Source organism: Crocuta crocuta, unplaced genomic scaffold, assembly GCF_008692635.1.
Source record: "Crocuta crocuta isolate KB4526 unplaced genomic scaffold, BGI_CrCroc_1.0 scaffold181, whole genome shotgun sequence".
NCBI classification, from domain to species: Eukaryota; Metazoa; Chordata; class Mammalia; order Carnivora; family Hyaenidae; genus Crocuta; species Crocuta crocuta.
This window is the reverse complement of record NW_027527952.1, coordinates 2,043,590-2,048,484: the sequence shown is the minus strand read 5'-3', so window position 1 is coordinate 2,048,484 and position 4,895 is coordinate 2,043,590. Positions and strand designations below refer to the sequence as shown.

General features: G+C 41.9%; 1 long non-coding RNA gene across 2 annotated transcripts in view; it reads left to right on the top strand.

Annotated features, from left to right (window-relative positions):
- Positions 1 to 4,316, top strand: part of LOC144222023 (uncharacterized) — a 28,869-nt gene extending 24,553 nt beyond the window's left edge. For both annotated transcript variants that reach the window (XR_013332260.1, XR_013332259.1), the window contains exon 4: positions 2,821 to 4,316. This is a non-coding gene — a long non-coding RNA (uncharacterized LOC144222023). The remainder of the gene's footprint in view (positions 1 to 2,820) is intronic.
- Positions 4,317 to 4,895: the final 579 nt, after the last annotated feature.

The following is a 4,895-nucleotide window of genomic DNA, read 5'->3' as shown; positions in this document are numbered from 1 at the left end:
GGGGGGGGGGGGGGGCTGGGGGGGTGAGGGTCAGGGGAAAAGTACAGGCCAGGTTGGGGAACAGCATGATTAGACTTAGGTTTTCACATTCTCTGGGGCAGCTTCTGGGAGAAGGGATTGGAAACAGGGATACTCTCCACACTAATAGGCAACAGATGGCTTCCACTGGACTGAGGCAGTGAAGTCCTACTAGCAAAGAGGAAGAGATGCTATAAGAGGTGTTAAAGAGATAGAGTTAACAGAATTTAGTCACTCTTTTTTTTAATGTTTTTTATTTATTTTTGAGAGTCAGAGAGAGACAGCGTGAGGAGGGGAGGGTCAGAGAGAGGGAGATACAGAATCTGAAGCAGTCTCCAGGCTCTGAGCTAGCTATCAGCACAGAGCCCGTTGCAGGGCTTGAACCCACAAACCATGAGATCATGACCTGAGCTGAAGTCAGATGCTTAACTGACTGAGCCACCCAGGCACCCCAGAATTTAGTCATTCTTTAAGCTTGGAGGAGAGAGAATGGAGGAGGTCAAGGCTAACATCCAGGTTTCCAATGAGTACTCGGGGAACGGAGGTGTCATTCACTGGGAAGGGAAACCCAGGAGCATAAGATAATAATATAGTGAGCTTGATCACGTCCTCTTGGGTACTTTTCTTGGATCTGAGTCATTACAGATGACTTCATCTTTCAATTCGGGGAAGTTTTCTTTCATTCACCTTCCTGGTGTCTTAGCTAACAATTAACTGTAAGAGAGGAAACATAACATCTCAGTTCTATTTTCCAAATGATTGTTCTGCAGTAAAACATAAAGGCAGCGTGAATTTCAAGTGAAAGATACAGGTGCATGCTCTACGCATAATACCCATTCAATTTGTCTTCAGGTTTGTGTCAGGGCCTAATAAGCACCTGCTATATTTTTATAGCCGGGTAGTAGGACTTAATAGGACCTTGCTGAAATGAAAATTATACTGCCTATGAAGCCAGACTGTAGGTGTGGATAATGGGAGTCTGCAGTAAGGCCTGAGCTCCAGGAGCTCAAGGACATCTGCATGTAGGATGAGAAGTCTCTTCCAAACAGCCTGTGGGCATTTTAGGTACAGGTCCTCATGGTATCTCCATTAACCTCCTCTGAAGGCAGGGGCCTCTCTTCTAGAGGGACATATCACCACAGAGAACACGGCCAGGCCAATGGTCAGTATCCTTGGTGAACACACATTTTAGCCAAGCACAAAGCTTGAGAAGGGGAGCTTGGGCTGGAGTCTAGACCTCACTGGTCTCCTACTTGATACAACTGCAGCCACTATGTGAGGCAGCCCCAGAACCTTGGATAATAGTTCTTAACCCTCTTACAGCCCTAAACTTTAGAAGAGCCCAGACCTGAGAAGTTACTATTGGAGATTGGAAAATCTCTTATAACAAAGCATAGTGGAAAGAGGTTGAATATTCCTTATGTGCTAGGTGCTTGGAGGAAGATGCAAGCACTTACTGAATAAAGGAACAAACAAATGAAAGAATGAGTCTCCATTAATGGTAATACTAGATTGAGCCTGAAACACATCCTCAGGAAGAGATGGAAACAGAGAAGCTAAATACCATGTGATCATGCCAAAACTACATTTCTTAGTAGCTGGAAAAGTAGGATTATGCTTTCTTTTATTCCTGGTTTTTCATTCAGACTTTAATATCACAAATACTAGTTGCCCTGCTTTCCAGCTACAGCAAAAAACCCTTAATGTTTAAAATCAGAATGTGGATTTGTGTTGGTAAATATGCTATGGAACCAAATCCCATCAGGAGATCCTAATTTTTTTTTTTTCTTTGCTCAGCACCCCAGGTAATCCTGTATAAGAACTGAACAGGGGATACATATATATGCCTGAGGAATCCATTTTTGAATAAGTACTGAAAAACATTAAGAACCCATTCCCTGTTGAGTCACGTGACAAGCCTTAGGGTCCACCATGGGAGATAAGATGAAGATAGACTCTCCTCCAAGACAACATGTTCTGACATGTTCAAGCCTGAACCTTCCTGTACTATTATTTGTCCAGAAACAAGCAAATGCAGTCCCACACTGTAATTTGCTAAGTAACCACAGATGGTGCAAAGCAGGATTTCTCAACCTCAGCACTATGGAGATTTGGGGTGGATAATTCTTTGTGGGGACCTGGGGGAGGAGACAGTCCACACTCTAGAAAGTTTAGCAGCATCCTTGACCCATGACATGGTGGTAACACATCTCCCCCTCTGATATCACAACCAGTAAATGTTCTCTAGATATTGCCAAATCACCCCTGGTTGAGAAACCCTGATTTGGAGTAGCACTACCTCTCAAATCCAAGTTCAACCAGACACAAGGAGTCAGCTGAGCTTCTGAAGGGCAACAGAGAGCTATCCTGTCTGCTGTTGTGATGATAAGGACATAGAACAAGTGATTTCAAACTTTCTCATTGGATCAGACCCAACAAGTTTAAGATATCGAGTAAATAGTTTATTAAAAATGTGAGAAGTGATTTGGTCTGTCACCACTGTTCAACCCTAAGATCCTGCTGATCCTTTTTTACATACAGAAAAATTTTCAAATAATTATAGTACCTTTATTATACTCTATATCTGTACATCAGTAATATTTTAGTAGCAAGTGACAGAAAATCAACTCAAGGTGGTTTATGCAAAAGATGACAAGCTCTTTATTGGGTCATGAAATAGAAAATCCGGGGGTAGATTTGGCTCTAGTAACACCTGGAAGGAAATATTCAAACAGTGATACCAGGAATATTTCACTTCCACTTTTTCATCATATTTTCCTCCGTATTGGCCTCGTCTTCAAGGTGCTTTCCTGAGATGATGATGGAGATGGCCGCAGAGGCTCCAGGACAACCCCCTAGAAACTCCAGTGGAAAGAGAGTCTCTTTCCCAACTGTTCCAGCCCAAGGTTACGTCTCATTGGTCTGACTTGGATTACATGCCTATACCATCTGATCATGCAAAAACAAAATTTTGGCAGCCAATCGTAGCCAAAGAAACAGAACTCTCCAGATGATTTGCCAAGCTTGTCAGGACATACTGTGATAGAAGGCCTCTAAGATGGTTCTATCTCCTGGTTTTCATGCCCTTGTGTATTCTGTCCTTGAGTGTAGGCTGGACTCATTTCTGATGAAGAGAATACAGCCAAAAGTGATGGGATGTTACTTCTGAGATTATGTTGCAAAAAGACTGTGACTTCTGTCTCACTCAGCCTGTGATACTGCAAATTGCCCTGTGAAGAGGCAAGAAAGTGACGGTTCTATCCAAGAGCTAGCAAGGACAAAAGACCTGCCAATAGTCACGTGAGTGAGCTCAGAAGCAGAAATCTCTGAGTCAAGCCTTGAAGTTGATTCCAGCCCTGCCTGACACCTTGACTGCAGTCTTGTGAGAGATCTTGAGGCAAAGGCACAGAGAAGCTGCACCCAGATTCCTGATGCATAGAAGCCATGAGATAGTTTTGTTTTAAGCCAATACATTTTGGGGCCATTTGTTATACAGCAATAGGTAACTGATACAATGCACCCCCACCCCTACTACCCCCCCAACACACACATACACACACACCCAGGGATACAGGAAGGGACCATTTCACCAAACATCATGACCTGAGACTGGGGGAGGCATAGCCCCAAAGGTATTCTGATATTCATAAACACATATTCATGGTAACAGCCAATTCAGGTTGTTTTGACTGAAAATATGTTTCAAAAAAAATAAGGAAAGTACTCTTCTGACATTCTCACCATAGGGAGAAAAACTGTAGACTTTCATGTGGCTGCATCAGGAATAGATTTGTACTGACCTGGCTTACAAGACACTTTTCAAAGCCACATACCCTGAGGGTGAAGCGGGAAGCACAGTGTTGACAGCTAGTTTTTTCTGCATTCACCCCTGGAGATAGAAACTGCTGAACACCAAGTCTGAATGGAACTTTTCCTGTGCCTTAGGCCTGCCTGCTCTGGGCTTTTAGTTTCTACTATTACATAAGCTGTAAAGTCTTCCTCATTGGCAGACACAGTTTATGTTCTCTTCTTATTCACAGGAAGTTGAACAGCCTAAGAAGAAGCTGAAATATCATTGAAATGTTGCCATGGTATTATAAATTTGTAGTTCAATTTTGAAATCGTGGCATCGAGGTCTTGACAGAAATTTTTCTTCCAAAATGTCTCTGAAGCACTAAAGTAAGGTGGTCGGAGGCTCTGAATGACTTCAGGTGTTCTAAAACCTTGTTTTCTCATTTCTATGTCCCTCAATTACCTTGTCCAGATCATGGCAAATACATTGGGGTAAATAAAGCCTCCATCAATCATTTGATCACTAGAAGGAGCAGATGGTAAATGAACACTGAGGATACTATGACTTGCTGATAATAATCCACAGGAGCCCAAGTATGTCCACACTGCCCATGAGAATAAGTCACAAAGTAGAGAGAATTTAGGAAGTGACTTGAGTACCGGGAGAATTCACCAGTAGTATTCATGAGTACTATTACTTAGGACTCTTCTTACTATATTGTTTTTATACAGCTTCTACAATGTGTGGTATTTGATACTATATAGCCATCAGTTGATTAATTTATTTTCAGAATAGTTTGATGACAATGCTTGTGACATCACAGATTTAATCAGTGTGTGTTTTCAGATTAATAGTGGCTGAATGGGCTGTTGGATATCTATGGTCCTTCCATTAACATTGAGATCTTCCCTTTACATTTCTTTACAGTGAATTGAATGCACTTTTAAAGATCTGCTTATTAAAAAAAAAATTCTATTGTGTTTCTCTGACCTTAAGTTAGTGAAAGCTTCTGATGCTGATGGAGTAGAGAAGGGTGATATATCATATGAGATCTTTAAAAAGCCAAAGGTCCTACCCAAGGTCT